The 19,812-nt window shown below is 44.4% G+C and overlaps 1 protein-coding gene across 2 annotated transcripts in view; it reads right to left on the reverse strand.

Moving 5' to 3' along the window:
• The window catches only part of ZNF185 (zinc finger protein 185 with LIM domain), an 80,746-nt gene extending 64,776 nt beyond the window's left edge, over positions 1-15,970 (reverse strand). Inside the window, exon 1 of one of the 2 annotated variants that reach the window (XM_058196586.1) lies at positions 15,760-15,970. The gene's annotated coding sequence lies outside the window, so the exon portion shown is untranslated. The remainder of the gene's footprint in view (positions 1-15,759) is intronic. The other variant, XM_058196585.1, reaches the window with a different exon arrangement.
• Positions 15,971-19,812: the final 3,842 nt, after the last annotated feature.

The raw sequence follows: 19,812 nt of genomic DNA on the forward strand, positions 1-19,812 counted from the left end.
CACAGGTTACTTACTTTTAACTCTAGCTGCGCATCTGTGACCTTGAATTTCAGCATGCAATGTCTGTTTTGCAGCTCAAATTAAATGTAGACCCAGTTGCTTGTTAATATCAAGAGATGGGTTTTGCTTACTTCCAAAGGTGCCATCTCTATCTCAAAGCCAGAAGGACCCCGATTCCATTCGCACAGCCCAGCATTTTCAGACCTTTAAACTCTTTCCTGTGACTTTCCCTGTCTCCCTGCCCGATTTCCTCGCAAACATTCCAGCATATTCGAGCGTGGTCTGCACTGGCTGCCGGTAGCCTTCCGGGTGCAATTCAAGGTGTTAGTGACCACCTTTAAAGCACTCCATAGCTTAGGACCAAGTTATCTATGAGACCGCCTTCTGCCACCGATAGCCTCCCAACGACCTGTGCGCTCCCACAGAGTGGGCCTGCTCAGGGTGCCATCGACCAAACGATGTCGGTTGGCGGCCCCCAGGGGGAGAGCCTTCTCTGTGGCAGCACCAGCCCTCTGGAATGAGCTGCCTCCGGGGTTACACCAACTCCCCAACCTCCGGACCTTCAAACGTGAACTGAAGACTTTATTATTTCATTGTGCGGGACTAGCCTAAGTGTATTTTAATTGTTATTTTAAAGGGGTTTTATGTCGGTCTATGACCGTTTTAGTTAATTTAGCCTACTAAATATTTGTTTTTAATTCTTTTTTAAATTTGCTATTTATATTTTGTGTTTTAATATGGCTGTAAACCGCCCTGAGTCCTTCGGGAGAAGGGCGGTATAGAAATTAAATTATAAATAAATAAATAAATAAATATTTCAGTGTCCCTTGGTGGTCGCCAAATCTACTGAACGGGTTCCCCCATATGGTACAGATTGCTCAGATCACTGGTGTATGATTCTTTGGAAGCCACCTGCAAAGGCAGGGGTCTCTCAAAGGGGAACCCACCCGGTATTTGTGCAGGAGTAGCCGACTTTCAATGCCCAAATTGAAGCTTTTGTCTGCAGCACGTTGGTGCAAAGACCCAACTATTCTATTATTATTACTATTATTATTATTATTATTATTATTATTATTATTATTATTATTATTATTATTATTATTATTATTATTATTATTATTATCATCATCATCATTATTATTATTTATTAGATTTATATACCGTCCTTCTCCCGAAGGACTCAGGGCGGTGTACAGCCAGAATAAAAACCCAAACAATACAATATACAATTAAAACAAAATTAAAAAACTTTTTATACAATTGGCCGAAAAACTTTAAAACATTTAAAATTCTAAAAACCCATTAAAATTCATATAAAATTTAGAAATATAAAATATAAATTTAAAATGCAACAAAATTTAAGCCAGCCCCACGCGAATAAATAAATACGTTTTCAATTCACGGCAAAAGGTCCGAAGGTCAGATATTTGGCGTAAACCAGGGGGAAGTTCGTTCCAGAGGGTAGGAGCCCCCACAGAGAAGGATCTTCCCCTGAGGGTCGCCAGCCGACATTGTTTGGCGGACGGCACCCTGAGAAGTCCCTCTCTGTGTGAGCGTACGGGTCGGTGGGAGGCATGAGGTAACAGTAGGCGGTCCCGTAAGTACCCAGGCCCTAAGCCGTGGAGCGCTTGAACAATTTATCATTCAGTTCCTACAGAACAGAACAGAATAACAGAGTTGGAAGGGACCTTGGAGGTCTTCTAGTCCAACCCCCTGCTCAAGCAGGAGACCCTATACTCATGATGGCAAACCTATGCCAGAGATGGCATGCAGAGCCCTCTCTGTGGGCACGTGCACCATCTTCTGGTTTCCGGTACTCCAGCACATGCAAAGACCAGCTGGCCAGGACGCATGCACACATCAGAAACCCAAAGATCAGGTGCAAAGTCGGGGCTGTTCAGCAACCACTCCAGAAGGGAAAGGGTAGGGAGAGAGGAGTAGAGAGAAGGAAGAAAGTAGGTAGGTAGGTAAGTAGGAAAGAAGGGAGGGGGAAGAAGAGATAGGAGGGGAAGTGAGAGGGTTAGAAAGGGTGGAAGTGAGAAGTGGGAAGGAGGAGAGGAAGTAGGAAAGTGAGGTGGAGGAAGGATGGGGAAAGTAGAAGAAGGTAGAGAAGGGTAGAAAATGCTCGCAGAAGCACGAAGCCTAAAGCACCAGCCTGAAGATGATGAGTGAGACCTTGTTGAAACGTCGCCAAGATACGTCTGGATGGGGAGAAACAGACTCAGACTCAATCCATCCAAGACGGAGTGGCTGTGGATGCCGGCATCTCGGTACAGTCAGCTGCAACCGCAGCTGACTGTTGGGGGTGAGTCACTGGCCCCGACGGAAGGGGTGCGCAACTTGGGCGTTCTCCTGGATGGACGGCTGTCGTTTGAAGACCATGTGGCGGCCGTCTCCAGGAGAGCTTTTTACCAGGTCCGCCTGGTGCGCCAGTTGCGCCCCTTTCTGGACCGGGATGCCTTATGCACGGTCACTCATGCTCTCGTCACTTCTCGCCTGGATTATTGCAATGCTCTCTACATGGGGCTACCCCTGAGGTGCACCCGGAGACTTCAGCTAGTCCAGAATGCAGCTGCGCGGGTGATTGAGGGAGCACCACGTTGCTCCCGGGTAACACCACTCCTGCACAGTCTGCACTGGCTACCTGTGGTCTTTCGGGTGCGCTTCAAGGTTCTGGTTACCACCTTTAAAGCGCTCCATGGCTTAGGGCCCGGGTACTTACGGGACCGCCTGCTGTTACCTTATGCCTCCCATCGACCCGTACGCTCTCACAGAGAGGGTCTTCTCAGGGTGCCGTCCGCCAAGCAATGCCGGCTGGCGGCCCCCAGGGGAAGGGCCTTCTCTGTTGGAGCTCCTACTCTCTGGAACGACCTTCCCCCCGGTTTGCGCCAAATATCTGACCTTCGGACCTTTCGTCGGGAATTAAAAACTTATTTATTCATCCAAGCGGGACTGGACTGATTTTTTAGATTTTTTAAATTTCTAAATTTTAACATTTTAAATTTTTTATATTTTCTGTAATTTTATATGGGATATTTTAGGTTGGTCAATTCGACGGTTTTAATTCGGCCACTATTGAATAGGTATTTTAAATTGATTTTTAACTTTGTATATTTATTGTTTTTTATCTTGGCTGTACACCGCCCTGAGTCCTTCGGGAGAAGGGCGGTATAAAAGTTTAATAAATAAATAAATAAAATAAATAAATACTCTCAACCTTACATGGGAAAAGACTTGAATATGCCAAGACCTACATATATATAGATAGATGTAGCACGACCACAAAGACGAAGCCAAACAACAGCAATGCAGCTCACCAGCTCAAATCCCCCTGCAACTCAGACTAATCTGAGCACAACCAAGCCCCCACTCAAACAGGACACACCCCCAGCCAATCAGAGCACAAAAAACCCCATCCAATCAGAGCACAGCCAAGCTCCCACCCAATCAGTTCAAACCCCCACTAGCAGTTAAAAAGGAAGAAACAGCTGCAATCACACATTGCTCCCAGAAGCACGAAGCTGAAGCCTGAAGATGATGAATGAGACTTCGTCGAAACGTCGCCAAGACACTTCCAATTTTACGCGGGAGACAACCCAAATAACCAAAGACCTACATACAAACACCCGCGAAAACCTCAGAAAACAAATATATATATATATAGATAGATATATATATATATACACACACACACACATACATACATACACATACACATATATAGGCTTCTCCTTTTAAGTGGGTGTAAGAAAGTCCTCCAAGCCCAATTAATAAAGATTCAATTTTTTTCCTTCTAATTAAGATTCTTATCTCCAGGTGCAGCATTCCAGTCCTTGGAATCCAGGTAGGTTTCTCAACTAATGACTTTCTTCTCGCCCAGTCCAGCGCCAACCCTCTCTGCGCCAAAATAAAAGTCATGGCGAGACCATGTTATGAAAGTCACCAGTGGAAGAGGGCCTTTGAAGGATTGCAGTTCTTCCAACTTATGAAAGGATGATTGCATTGGTTTGTCAGCAGTTCGATCCCTCTGCTCGAAATAATTCCAAGTGGTCTCGGAAGGAAGAGCTGGGTGCGATGTTTCTCAACCTTGCCAATTTTTAAGATGTGTGGACTTTAGCTCCCAAAATCCCCCAGCCAGCATGCTGAAGACCATCATCTTGCAATTCCAAGACTGAGAAACAATGGTTTACATCAGGGGTCTCCAACCTTGGCAACTTTAAGACTTGTGGACTTCAACTCCCAGAACTGGGAGTTGAAGTCCACAAGTCTTAAAGTTACCAAGGTTGGAGATTCCTGGTCTACTCTAGAGGAGTAAGATGGAAACAACAGTCCCAGGGAGACAGAAAGTTCAGCTTCTAAGACTATTGTAGCTGTTTTACAACTGGTAAATTCCCTGCCTGTGCTAACACCTCCTGATGTGCCTCACCCCACTACTGCTAAGAGCAATTATTGTTACTTACAATTAATTCTAAATTGTTATTCAACAGATTCTTTTACTGAATAAGGAAGGAGGCCCTGTGGTTGCCTCAACCTGCACAGCAGGTTGAAGAAGTTTGTCTACCGTTGGATCATCAGAATGTCTCTTAAATTTATTCAAAAATTTATTAAGTGAAAATATAACTTGGTTTGTTTGGTTTTTTTTACTCAGTTTCAATTTCTATATCAGTGAGGTAATTTTCAGATTACATGACACTTATCGTTCCCGTAACCCGGTTACTAGAAATAAGCTCCTGGTACTCTTAACGGCTGATTTATCTTAGGAATTGATTGACAGTAAAGTAATCAAATCAAATCATTATTACGGTCATAGATCAGCATAAGGACGGTGGGGAAATCCAAGTTAACAAGGCATAGCAATTGTGTTACATAACATACTTTGGGCCAAGAAATAAGATACGCTAAGGTCTAATGTGAGGTCTGGTTTCTAAAGATCAATGAACTACAAATACTGTACTGTACTCTTTTTCAGCTTGGTGTACAGTAGTGGCCAAAATTGTGGAAACCTTTTGGGAAAAGTGTATTTTCTAAAACTAGCTAATAACACCACTTTTTTTTTTGGAGTAGTACCATAAAATTATATATAAAATGGAAGGATAATTTAATCAAGAATGTAATGCAATAACTTTTATGAAGGATTTGCTATTAGAATAGCAGTTACAGTATAAAGAAGAAAAGTGAAACACGTAGAAAAAATGATATACAAAAATTATCACCATGTCAGTGGTGATAATTACGGCCTTACAACTTCTTCCCATGGAGTAAACCAAGTCTTTGAGTTCTGCAGCTGTTCTAATGTGAAACCAAGATTGAATGATTGCTTCTATGAACTGGGTTTTATTGCTGGGTCATTTCTGACTTACCAGTTTCTTTAGTTGGCTCCATAGATTTTCAGTTGGGTTCAGGTCTGGGCTAGTCCCAGGCCATTCCAGCAGTGGGAATATGATTGTCTTGAAACTCCATAAAAAAGTGGTATTATTAGCCATCAAAGCTCAAAAATACACTTTTCCCAAAAGGTTTCCACAATTTTGGCCACTGTTGTGCAAGCTCACCAAAAATTGACTTGAAAGCCAGGATCCATGAGAAATAATTGCATGTGATTGATAACAAGGATGGGAGGAGGGCAAGGGTTCCATTCCTGGGAAAACTATCTTCACTTCCACATATCTGTTCAATGCTTCACATTTCATTCCAAGAACGTCTTTTGAAGAGGTGAAGAAAACAAACCTAGCACAGTCCTTGAAAAAGATGTGGTTGCTTTAAAGAGCTACAGACAGAGGAAACATTTATGCTTTCATTCACTCACTCTAGAGCAGGGGTCTCCAACCCTGACAACTTTAAGACTTGTGGACTTCAACTCCCAGAATTCCTCAGCCAGCTCCCAGAATTCCTTAGCCAGCATATGATAGATGCTACTTTGGCCAATTAAATCACCCAGGCATAAACATTCACACAAAAGTAATAATTAGGAGCACAGCAATCCCCTCTAGAATTTGGGATCCATCCTGTTTACAGAAATAGAAGGAAACATTAGAGTTGGGGATTACGACAAGGAGTATTATTTATTTTATTTATTTTTATTTATTTATTTATTTTGTCACAATGGTATATCTAAGTATAAGCATGAAATAATTATACAAGTTGGATACAATCAAGGGGAACATTAGGACAGGAACGGTAGGCACGCTGGTGCTCTTATGCACGCCCCTTACAGACCTCTTAGGAATGGGGTGAGGTCAATAGTAGATAGTCTTTGGTTAAAGCTTTGGTGATTTTGGGAAGAGACCACAGAGCCTGGTAGTGCATTCCAGGCATTAACAACTCTGTTACTGAAGTCATATTTTCTGCAATCAAGATTGGAGCAGTTCACATTAAGCTTAAATCTATTGTGTGCTCGTGTATTGTTGCGATTGAAGCTGAAGTAGTCTTCGACAGGAAGGACGTTGTAACAAATGATTCTATGAGTTAAGCTCAGGTCATGATGAAGGCGGCGGAGTTCTAAATTTTCTAAACCCAGGATTTCAAACCGATAAGATCATCCTGGTTGCATTCCGCCTTAGGAAGAAATCCCTCCACCCTCATTTACATTCACACAAACAGAATGTCCATAAATTGATAGCAAAGCTTGCACGGTACTTTGTATTCATTAAAAAAAAAAAGCCCTCAATTCAAATTCCAGAGAAGGTAACTGAATAGCACAATCAAGAAAGTGCCTTACTCAAGACCTGCGACTCCATTCCAGATTGCACTTGGCAGTGCTGAGCTAAAGGAAGCATTGACTCATGCATGATTCAAGTCCATATATTATGGTAAGCCATGCCTTGGTTGATTTTTAACAGAGTGACTTGTCTGAGTCCAGCCACGGTGGATGGGAAAACATGGCTTAAGGCTTAGCATGTGGCATGGTCAAAGCAAATTATACCTTATTGCAATATAAATATCCCGGGCATATTAAAGAGAGTTGCCGGATACATTGTAGGTGATCAAAAGATTCATAATTCAGGTTCTACCATAGATCCTGGGAAACTATGGCCCTCCAGATATTGCTGAACTTCAGCCATTAGTCCTCTTGGCTCAAGCTACTTGGAGTTGCAATTAAGCAACATTTGAGGTCACTGATTCCTGAACACAATAGGAGAACTGGAAGATTTTTTTCTCTCCACCTGGACCGTCAAAGAGCTACTTGCTCATGATAGATTTTTCTTGGACTACCCTGGATCAATCTAGCATAGCATCGGCTCGCAATTCAAAACCCTGTTTAGTTGGACCGCTCACATCGGTTTGCAAAATAAATTTGAGGAATCCTTTCAAGTTGGATATTAGGAGAAGCGGGCATTCAATCAAATCACCATCTGAAACTTGGCACTACTCTCATGCCCAAATATTGCATTGAGTGAGGGGGCTTATTGGCTTTGGGCAATGTAAAATTGGTGAAATGTAAAATTTGTTACTACTGGTTCTGTGGGCTTGGCTTGGGGAGGGTAATGTGATTGGGTGGGCATGGCCAACCTTTTTTTTTTTCCTTTTAAAAGCATTTTTTCTACAATCTCTTCGGCCGAAGAGGTTGTAAAAAAAATGCTTTTAAAAGGCTGCTATGATGATCCCAGCTGAGCCGCGCAATCATCAGAGGCTTTTTTTTTACTTTTAAAGGCATTTTTTCGGCCGAAGAAAAAAATGCTTTTAAAAGTAAAAAAAAAAACTTCTAATGATCACGTGGCTCAACTACTGGATCGGGCGATCCTGTCCAAACCGGGAACATTTCACCCCTGGCTTTGGGGTTTTATTGCTGTAAGGAAGGCCTCTGGTGGCTCAGATTGCTAAGACAGTCTGTTATTAACAGCAGCTGCTTGCAATTACTGCAGGTTCAAGTCCCACCAGGCCCAAGGTTGACTCAGCCTTCCATCCTTTATAAGGTAGGTAAAATGAGGACCCAGATTGTTGGGGGCAATAAGTTGACTTTGTATATAATATACAAATGGATGAAGACTATTGCTTGACATAGTGTAAGCCGCCCTGAGTCTTCGGAGGAGGGCGGGATATAAACGCAAATTAAAAAAAAAAGGCGCCCTGAATCAACATCAGTGAGTTGCGCAGCCATATAAATTTTCCAAATAAATAAATAAATTGCCTGGGGTAGGTTGGTTTCTCCATCTCTCTCTTTCTCTCTCTCTCTCTCCCCCCCCTCCCTCCCTCCCTCTCTCTCTCTTTTATCCTTGCTGACATAATGCATTCCTTTGATCCGCACGTGCTATTTCCATATTCTTTCTCCTGTATACATTATTCTATTGGAGGAAATTGAAACAACATGGAGCAATGAATCTAAAATCATTGCAATTGATTTTAAATTACATTGACTTCCTCATTGTTTCCCTGGTTCTAGGAATTGCTCCACACAGAAGAAAAACAGAGCTAAACACATTACCCATGACACATGAAGGAATGTGTCCAAACTGACTCAGGTCAAGCAGTTTTTTGAGACAAAACCAGTGGTGGGATTCAAATAATTTAACAACCAGTTCTCTGCCCTAATGATTTCTTCCAACAATCAGTTCATCAAACTGCTCAGAAAGTTAACAACCGGTTCGCCCGAAGTGGTGCGAACTGGCGAATCCCACCACTGGACAAAACCCATGATCTGTAAACGATAATGCCTAGGTTTGTGCAGAACGTTAAATGAAGCTCCCATTGCTGCTTTTAGAATAAGCCACAGTGTGGGCATGCTAAGATGTAAAGCAGGGGTCTCCAACCTTGGTCCCTTTAAGACTTGTGGACTTCAACTCCCAGAGTTCCTCAGCCAGCTTTGCTTTGCTGGCTGAGGGACTCTGGGAGTTGAAGTCCACAAGTCTTAAAGGGACCAAGGTTGGAGACCCCTGATGTAAAGGATGATTTTATAACCACACCTGCTAGATTCAGACATTGTGCCAGGTGAAGATCCTGGGCTATTGTGACTTAATTGAACAAATCTTTTATAGTTTAGCCATCTGGTTCACCTTTCTCAAATGCTATGTATGCCATTTTCCCCAGCCTTGTATTCTCCCCTGAATTGGCTGTTGATGGTCACAACGGAAATTTTTTTAACTCCAGATACTGTGTCCAGTAGCTGGGAAGGAAGTGATAGTTGCTTTGGTGTTTATTTAAATAAAATAAATAAAATAAAATGCTCTGTATACTGAGGGCACACAATTGGGAATAGTTGAGCTGCATTTGTCTTGAGATTTTGAGACAGCAGCCTTCCTTATATAAGGAAGAGAACATTACAAGCTAACAGAGGCTAATTCAGAATAAAAAGAATAGAGGAGGGGAAGGGAGGAGAGGAGAAGAAAGCTTCCAATTTCTTTGTAGCAAATTCAAATGTAATCATAAAATTATCTCTTGTTATGTTATTACAAAAAAACCTCACATTTTTCTATTAACTTTTTCCCCTCCTAATCATCAAAACCACAAATCATAAGTTCCTTTTTACTGTTTCATGCAAAAAGTCTACAAAGGGTTTGCACTAAGCCAGGAGTCAGCAACCTGGAGCCGCATGTGGCTCTGGAGCCGCATGTGGCTCTTTCATCCCTCTGCTGCGGCTCCCTGTCGGCAGTCAGCTCCACAATTGATAGGGTTTTCGGTTAGGATAGGTAGAGGAAAAAGGACGCCGCACTAGGAGAAGACTCTATGGTAGGGGAACCGGACTTCCGGTTGGCTCCAGAATTGAATGGGGGGCTTCTGGTTAGGACCTTTGTGGCTCTTTGAGTGTTTAAGGTTGCCGACTCCTGCACTAAGCCATGATTGTCTTTCCTCTAATTAAGGAAGTCAGTTTAGCAATCTCTGCAAGTTCCATCACCTTCACCAACCATTCCTCCATTCCGGTTAGTCTGTCAAACCTTGAGCATATAATAATCTCATTGCAGTTGTCTCATGTAAAGACAAACTTCCATGAATTTCCCAGTTGCCAGGACAACAGCCTTTTTCAGACCAATCTGGACCTGGGACCTTCCAAATACAAGGGTGCTCTTACTGAGCAATAACCTTTCCCCACAAACTTTCGCTGAAATAAAATGAGGTAGTGAGTAATGCTTAATTGTTCGTCTTCCACAAATGGAGCTCTCACAGAACATGTACAGCATTAGCTTGGGTAGCCATATTTAGGTGAAGGTAAATGTCAACTCGCAAAGCATCCCTGGCTTACTCTCAAGTTGCCATAGGAAAGGGGGGATGGGAAGCTGATGGAATGGCCCGGCAGCCAAAGACAGGTGCACATTCCAGACTTATCTCTCTCAAGGCTGTATCCCAGGGTTACTTACAGCGGCCGAAGGGGAGTGATCTGTACAACCTGGAAAACTGCTCCGTTGGCTAATTTTTATTTATTTTTATTTATTTATTTATTTATTTACATTTATATCCCGCCCTTCTCCGAAGACTCAGGGCGGCTTACATTGTGTAAGGCAATAGTCTCATTCTATTTGTATATTTATATACAAAGTCAACTTATTGCCCCCCCAACAATCTGGGACCTCATTTTACCTACCTTAATGTGATTGATGACACACCGGAGGGAGGGGAAGGGGGGAAACAGGGTCATGATTGGGGTCATAAATTATGTGGGGCCAGAGCTGGCTTCACTTGGGAACCTGCGGACATGAAGCTTCTAATAAATAACTGGATTTCTTTTGAAACTTGGCTCAAGGCTCATGATTTAATTAGGGCACTCATCGGAACCCTGACAGTAAAACATCTTTTAAATCAGACTTAACTTCTAGTGATTTCATGAGTGCAGCCATGAAGTCGTCTGGGCAACAATATGGAAGTACTTCAACATTCTCTTTTTCCAATATATTTTTCCAATATATCAGTGTACTACAGCTCTGGTATTTCCTGATACTCTTCCGCTCGCTATTAACTTGATCCAACTCTGCTTAGTTTTTGAACAACAGCAGTGGTTGGACATCTAACTGGGCACCTATTTTTATGATATCACAATGACCACCTCGTGGACTTTGTTAATGAATGGGGAAAAGAGGAACATAGAGTTTCTTAAGGTTAGGGAGATGTTGAAAGCACCCTAAAGCAGACTAACTTCTTAGCTCCCTGATGCCACATGCTGTGGTCACACCAGATGCAACATGGTGTGGTCACACCACAACATGTAGAATGGTTCCCCCAATCCTCAATCCATAGAGTCGGCTCAGAAGGAAAGCTTGGTCAATGATATCTACAGTCATGAAGACTGTGGTGAAATCTGAACCGGTTTGCCACAGGTTCACTGGCCGCACATGCACAGTATGCGCCAAATGGCGGAAAAAAGAGGCTTGGGAAAGTAAGTAGAACAGCGAGGGGTGGGATCAGCTGTGCTGCGTGATTTAGATTCACTAGAAAGCAGGATTTCCTACGATTTTAAATCGCGTGGCACAGCTGATCGTCGGAAATTCCCAGTTGAAGGAACCGGAAGCTTTTTTTTTTACTACCTGTTTGCCTGAACCAGTAGTTTTTATCACTACCGGTTCGCTAGAACCGGTGTGAATTGGTAGCATTTCACCATTGCATTAAGAGATCAAGAAGCACAAATATACCATCACTATCCTGGCTCCATCACAGGTCATAAATAAGCACAACCAAAGCTGTCTCACTACTAAATTCAGTCCTGAAAGCTGATTGAAATGTGTCTAGACAATCTATTTCCTTCAGGGTTCTGATCAGCTTCAGGCTGAGCCCTTTTTCAACAACCTTCTCTAGAAACAGAAGACTGGGTTGATAGTTTTTGAAGATCAATGGAGCCAAAGCCAGCCTCTTGAGGAGAGGATATTATTCCTTTTTAATTCAAACGCATCTTGGAAAGAAATAAGGTAGAAGGGCTTGGGATCTGACATCCACAGAATAACTCTAAAATTGGGCCAATATCTGTGTTGTAGAAGTAAAAATACTCAAGAAATTAGAGAATACCGATCAATCCTGGGTGACTACAAATCACCTGGACAGATGATTTATTTCACAAGGTTCACAGACCTTCACAGGTCACCAAGATGACAAATCCAGGCAGCATCCAATTGGATTTGTGGTCAGCTGAAAACCTGAGTGGGTCCCTGAGAAGAACAAACCCGGAAGCAGACTCTCATTTCTGCAAACATTCATTACAAAACAGAAGCGAAGTAAACTTGATGGACAAGAGCCATTGGGTGGGGCACAAGCTGTAGACATCCACAACTCCCTCCCAAATGCATGAAGAGAAGTGGAACGTGTTCTACCGATGTCCCAAACGCTCAACTGTCATGCAGCTAAGTCACAGGTGAATGGCAGAAGCACGACACTCATCACGATGGCATTTATATGAGGAAAAATGATGTAGAACGGGTGATATCATGAACCATCATCCACCCTGAGTGCCAATTACAGAAGTTGGTCACCTAACACATTTGGCGAACACCAAGATAGAGGAGAGTAGTAGATGAAGGAAGAGCAGCATCATGACCTCAATCAGCTCAGAAACTCACCTTGCAACCATCCCAGAAAGCAATAGCACTTAGACTTATATACCACTTCATAGTGCTTTACAGCCAGTAGTGGGTTTCAATTTCAGTCACTGCCGGTTCACTCATGGATGGGCACGTACGCGCAATGCTTCTGCACATGCGCAGAGACGTTCGGACGGGTGGGCGGAGTCTCCCACCGCCACTGTTACCGGTTCGCCCGATTTGCGGCGAACCAGTAGCAACCCGCCACTGTTTACAGCCCTCTCTAAGCAGTTTACAGGGTCAACATATTGCCCCCAACAATCTGGGTCCTCATTTTATTGACCTCAGAAGGATGGAAGGCTGAGTCAATAGCAATAGCACTTAGACTTATATATTGCTTCACAGTGCTTTACAGCCCTCGCTAAGCGGTTTACAGAGTTAGCCTATTTTCCCCCAACAATCTGGGTCCTCATTTTACTGACCTCGGAAGGATGGAAGGCTGAGTCAATAGCAATAGCACTGAGACTTATATACCGCTTCACAGTGCTTTTACAGCCCTCCCTAAGCGGTTTACAGAGTCAGCCTATGGCCCCCAACAATCTGGCTCCTCATTCTACCGACCTCGGAAGGATGGAAGGCTGAGTCAACCTTGGAGATACAGGTAGTCCTTGACTTATCGCCAAAATGGGGACCAGAATTTCTGCTGCTAAGCAAGGCAGTTTTAATTGAGTTGCAACCAATTTTACAACTGTTTTGCCACAGCGTTTAAACCAGGAGTGTCAAACTGAAGGCCCGCAGGCCAGATCCACCCTGTGGGATGCTTAGATCTGGCCCGTGGAGCTGCCCTGGAAACAGCGAAGGACCGGCCTGCGGTGCCTCTGCCAGCAAAAATGGCGCTCGAGATGGCAGCACGCAGCCTGCCCAGGCTCCGATTTTTGGCCGTGATGGCCTCCTGCAGCCCTCTGCCAGAGAAAATGGAGCTCAGGAAGGCAACGCATGGCACCAAGCTCCATTTTCGCTGGCTGCAGGAGGCCGTCGTGGCCAAAAACAAAGCCTCGACAAGTGATAGCGAGTTGGCCACGCCCTCTGGCCATGCCCCCCCCCCGGGGACCCCCAATGTCAAAGACAACTCTGATGTGGCCCTCAATGAAATCGAGTTTGACACCCCTGGTTTAAATGAATCACTATGGCTGTTAAGTGAACCACACGGTCATTAAACAAGTCTGGTTTCCACCGTTGACTTTGCTTGTCTCTGCAACCATCATAAATATGACGATTGCCAAGTTCCTGAATGTTGATCACATGACTGATGGGGGGGGGGGATGCTTGCAATAATCCTAAATTACAAGACCCAGTCACAAGTCACTTGGTTCAGTGCAATTGTAACTTCAAGTAATTGCTGAATGAGTAAGTTATAAGTAAAGGACTACTATCTCCCTCTCTTCACCTTGCAAAAATAAAATAAGCCGAAGGAAAAAGAAAAACGCAGCGGTCAGCAGTGTGTAATAACTCAGGATTTGGGGAGTTTTGTTTGCTTTTAATTTCTGCTTGTGGTGCAGTTATTAAAGGCCCAGGAGTTGGATTCAGGGAAAAAAATTAGTGTATGCCTTTATAAGGAGGAGTTTCATAAAAGATTTGGCACAAATCTCTGTTACACCGGTTACTTTAAAAATCAATGTTCTCTTCATGTGGTTTCTGAGAACAGCTTGCATTCCTCAGCTCTCTGACAGATGTTCTTGGAGCATGGGCAGAGTATAAAGCTGCCAAACAGAAGAGGGAAGACGCCCAGCTGAGGAAACGGTGCCAAGCTCTTGCCTACCCACAGGGGTACATTTTTTATTTTTTAGCGCAGAAACTCTATTTTACCAAGAGCTGCCCAACTGACAGACACCCCAAAGAGCTAAGCAGAACCTAGGGTGGGGCAATCCGAACATTAATTTTGGAGCTTTTAGCCGAATCCTGAGACACAGATTTCACTCATCTCGTGCCCGTTGATGGGGATGTATGTGGAAATTGCTGGATTCAAGAAGAAAATAAAAGAAAACGAATCAGTATTCTGAAGATCTGGAGCAAACAGGCTGGCACTGATGCATTTAAATACAGAACGAAGTAAACACAGATCAAACTGTAGAAGCTTCTTGGAGGAGAAGCAAAACGTTTTCCAGGGAGAAAAAACCTGCCCTAAAAAGTCCAGAAGTTGCCTTTAGAAATGCACTTTTGAGACAAGTTGCCAGCACAAAACGGCAAAATGCACAAAGACAATGGGAGATTCCAGGCAAGGCAAACCATCCTTAGCATTTAAGGGCCTCTGGTGGCTCAGCAAACTAAGTCTGTCTGTTATTAACACAGCTGCTTGCAATTACTGCAGGTTCAAGTCCCACCAGGCCCAAGGTTGACTCAGCCTTCCATCCTTTATAAAGGTAGGTAAAATGAGGACCCAGATTGTTGGGGGCAATAAAAGTTGACTTTGTATATAATATACAAATGGATGAAGACTATTGCTTAACACAGTGTAAGCCGCCCTGAGTCTTCGGAGAAGGGCGGGATATAAATTCAAATAAAACAAAAACAAACAAAACAAAGGCTTCTGAATTCTGAGTGGATGGTCTTTGCTCCTCTTAAAACAGAAAAAAAAAGGGGGACAAAGATTGAGGATTTACTCCAAATCACCAGCGATTCACCTTGATCTAAATTCTGCCCACTTCAGGGTACAATGAGTGTGTAAGAGCCATGGGAGAAAAAAAATCTTCAGGAAAACTCTTTTCTTTTCCAGAACTCTTCTACCTTAAAAGACCACGCATAGTAAACACTACTCTGGATGCATGGAGCCATCCAGGAAGAAAGTACCACTGGTCAGAAAAGAGAGCAATTCATAGATATATTCTTATCAGGAATCAATCCTTTCGTTTCACTTATGACAAACCAAATCAGCGTAACTTCTCATTTACTTCATCAGTAGGTTGTGAGAAGATGGAAAACAGTTGAGAGATGGTTGTAGAGGACGGGTGGGGGGGGGAGAAAGGAGTTGGGGACCAAAAGCAAGATTTAATAATAACAGCAGAGTTGGAAGGGACCTGGGAGGCCTTCTAGTCCAACCCCCCTGCCCAGGCAGGAAACCCTACACCATCTCAGACAGATGGTTATCCAACATTTCTTGATCCTTCTTCCTCATCCCAACCTAGGCTCCCCACATCTCGCAGGGAAAGCAATTTTCAGGGCAGAGGGGATCCTCAAAAACCCCTGGATAATCCTGCTGGAAAAGTGGGCTCCCTTCTCCTGCTTCCATCCAAGGATGGTTGCCTGCCCAGCAGAACCAAAGGAGACTTACTTGGGACGGCTGCACGGTTGAAGCAGCACTCGGTGGATTTCCTTCTGCAGAGATACTTTTCAAAGCATGCAGCGGCCGCCGTCCTCGGTCGCTGTGAGCGGATCTGCAGGGAGGGCAGCGTGTGGGCAAAGCACACACAATCTCCGCTTGGGGCCCAGCCTTGTTATGGGAGGGAAGGCTGACAAAATGGGAGGGTGCTTCTACCCTGCAGGGCATCAAACAGGTTCCTACATCCCAGGCACAGGAGAGAGAGAGAGAGAGAGAGGGAGGGAGGGAGAGAAAGAGAGAGTGTGTGTTTTCCCCCCTCACACCCTCCCTCTCTGCTTCAGTCAGGAATAGCCTCTCCCTTCCACATTCTTTACATTCCCTGCCTTGTGTCACTGGAGACGTCCTGGGCCAGAGGAGAAAAGCAAGCAAGTGGTGGCTGAGGTTTTTGGCTGCGGGCAAGGCTGACAGACAGGTGAGGCTATTAGGGATGCAAGAAGCAGCCACCCTCCCCCTCCCTCCAGCATCTAACTTGCCCAGAAAAGCCACTTCTCACCTCTTGCCTAGTGTAGCACAATCGCCCCAACGATGGTAAAAAACGATGGAGACGATTACCGTGCCAAGCATTTCTCTGTATTGTCAGCCTGCCAGCTGCCATTCGGTTCATCGAAAACAGATTGGTTTGGGAGATGTCGTGCATAAAACGATCCCTTGGACGTTGTGGCGATCTTGCCATGACTAGATGTTGTCTGAAACGATCTAGGGTCTCCTGCTTGAGCAGGGGGTTGAGCTAGAAGACCTCCAAGGTCCCTTCTACCTCCGTTACTCTAATATAAAGGTAAAGGTAAAGGTTCCCCTCGCACATACGTGCTAGTCGTTGCTGACTCTAGGGGGCGGTGCTCATCTCCGTTTCAAAGCCGAAGAGCCAGCGCTGTCCGAAGACATCTCCGTGGTCATGTGGCCGGCATGACTCAACGCCAAAGGTGCACGGAACGCTGTTACCTTCCCACCAAAGGTGGTCCCTGTTTTTCTACTTGCATTTTTTACGTGCTTTCGAACTGCTAGGTTGGCAGAAGCTGGGACAAGCAACGGGAGCTCACCCTGTTACACAGCAGCACTAGGGATTCGAACCGCCGAGCTGCCGACCTTTCGATCAACAAGCTCAACGTCCTAGCCCCTGAGCCCCTGTGTCCCTATAATACTCTAATATAGGGGTGTCAAACTCAAGACCCAGGGGCCGGAGCTGCCCCGTGGGGTGCTTAGATCTGGCCCATGGGGCGACCCTGGAAATAGCGAAGGACCGGCCTGCAGTACCCCTGCCAGTGTAAACGGAGTTCATCAGGGCCGTGTACAGCCCGCCTGAACTGCGTTTTCACTGGCAGAGGGTTGCAGGAGGCCATCGCAGCCGAAAACAGAGTTTGGGATCCCGTTTTTGCTGATAGAACACTCGGGCCACCACAGGCGTCCCCCTAACAAAAGTGATGTCATGCTGGCCATGCCCACCCAAGCCACACACACACCCGGAACCCGCAAGGTCGAAAACAACCCTGATGTGGCCCGCAATGAAATCGAGTTTGACACCCCTGCTCTAATAGATTGCAAATTTCCAAGAGTTATGTGTGAATAATGCGTTTCCTTCTAGCTATCTCATCAGTGTTCAGTCCAATGGTGAAATCTATTTTTTTTTACTACCAGTTCTGTGGGTGTGGCTTGGTGGGCGTGGCAGGGGAAGGCTACTGCAAAATCTCCATTCCCACTTTACTCCAGGGGAAGGATACTGCAAAATCCCCATTCCCACCCCCCTCCAGGGGAAGGATACTGCAAAATCCCCATTCCCACCCTATTCCAGAGGAAGGATACTGCAAAATCCCCATTCCCACCCCCCTCCAGGGGAAGGATACTGCAAAATCTCCATTCCCACTGCACTCCAGGGGAAGGATACTGCAAAATCTCCATTCCCATCCCACTCCAGGGGAAGGATACTGCAAAATCCCCATTCCCACCCCCCTCCAGGGGAAGGATACTGCAAAAGGGCCGGTTTAGCTCACGCTGGTAAAAGCCTGTTATTAAGAACACAGTAGCCTGCAATTACTGCAGGTTCGAGCCTGGCCCAAGGTTGACTCAGCCTTCCATCCTTTATAAGGTAGGTAAAATGAGGACCCAGATTGTTGGGGGGGCAATAAGTTGACTTTGTAAAAATATACAAATAGAATGAGACTATTGCCTTATACACTGTAAGCCGCCCTGAGTCTTCGGAGAAGGGCGGGGTATAAATGTAAACAAAAAAAAAAATCCCCATTCCCACCCTATTCCAGGGGAAGGATACTGCAAAATCCCCATTCCCACACCCTTCCAGGGGAAGGATATAAGGATATTGCAAAATCTCCATTACCACCCCACTCTGGGCCCAGCCAGAGGTGGTATTTGCTGGTTCTCCGAACTACTTAAAATTTCTGCTACCGGTTCTCCAGAACCTGCCAGAACCTGCTGTTGTTGTTGCTGTTGTTTTTATATTCTGCTATTGTCCTGAGCCATCCAGAGTTGGTTGGAGTCAGGCGGCCACTAAATTGAATGAATGAATAATTGAATGAATGAATAATTGAATGAATGAATAATTGAATAAATGAATTAATGAATATAAATCTCCCAGTTATCTAAATATTTTAAACTTTACAATAAGAATAAACACCACACTATTCTTCCTCTGAACAAGGGGTATGTTGTTGAAAGCCAAGTCAACCCAACTATTCCATGAAAGAAAATTGAATGGGTGGGTTTTTTTTTATTTTTATACATCTCATTAGACACCTTGGTATCATACATTTCAATACAAATAAATATTACAGTATTATTCCTCATAATTACATTTCATTTTGATTTCTAATTTTACTAATGCATAACTTCTACTATCATCCTTCAATTCTAAATCTTCTCATAGTTCTTCCATACGTTATATCATCTTAATATCTCTTCTTACTATTTTTTTCCTTCTTATTTCTACTTCTCTTTTAGCCTCCCACCCCTTCATCTATCACTCTAGTAATCGAAGTCGTGGTCCTTCCCTTTTTTCCATTTTATATTTCGGTATGCACTTCTAGCATCAATCATAATTTCTTTTAAGTATTTAATGTATATCCATTTCAGTTGCTTTGTTCTTCAAAAAGACCGCGTAAAAATTAACCAATCCCAGGAATGCCTGCAGCTCTGCTTTGTTTTTGGGCACTGGAGCCTTCCTAATTGCCTTAACTTTGCTCTCAGTAGGGTGAATTCCTTTCTTGTCTATCCGGTAGCCCAAGAAATCGACCGATTCGACCCCTATCTGACATTTATTTGTCTTGACTTTTAATCCGGCTGTCCGGAAAATGCTCAAGACCTTTCTTAACCGCTCCCCCAGTTCCTCCATGTTTTCCCCTGAAATTAGGACATCATCGAAGTAGGGAACTACCCCTGGGAGCCCTTGCAGTAGTCGTTCCATCAGGTTTTGGAACAGCCCTGGTGCCACACTAACCCCAAATTGCAATCGGGTGCATTTGAATGCCCCCCTGTGCGTCACAATCGTTTGGGCTTCGGCTGTGCGGGCGTCTACTGGCAGTTGTTGGTAGGCTTGGGCCAAGTCTAACTTTGCAAAGACTTGCCCTTGCCCCAAGGAGTGCAATAAATGTTGCACTACAGGAACCGGCGCTTTTCTGTAAGGCTTTGTTAGCGTCGCCTTGTAGTCAGCGCAAATTCTAATTGACCCGTCCGATTTGATGGGGTGACGATTGGCGTCTCCCACTTTGCGTGATCGACTGGCACCAAAACCCTGATTTATGAGCTTGTCCAGCTCCTTATCAATTTTGGTTTTAGGGCAAAGGACTCTCCTCGCCTTAAGCCTAATGGGGGCTACCTGGGGTCTAAGTTGAAGGAAATAGGGGTCCCCTTGTACTTGCCCAGGCAGTCCTTGAAGACATCTTGAACTCGTTAAAGAGAATGTCTTTCAAATTGCAGTCACTTCTGTAGATGCCAGTCACTCCCATGCCCAGGGCACGAAACCAGTCTAGTCCCAACAGACTGGGCAGAGTTCCTTCG

This window comes from Ahaetulla prasina, chromosome 11 (genome assembly GCF_028640845.1).
Source record: "Ahaetulla prasina isolate Xishuangbanna chromosome 11, ASM2864084v1, whole genome shotgun sequence".
NCBI lineage: Eukaryota > Metazoa > Chordata > Lepidosauria > Squamata > Colubridae > Ahaetulla > Ahaetulla prasina.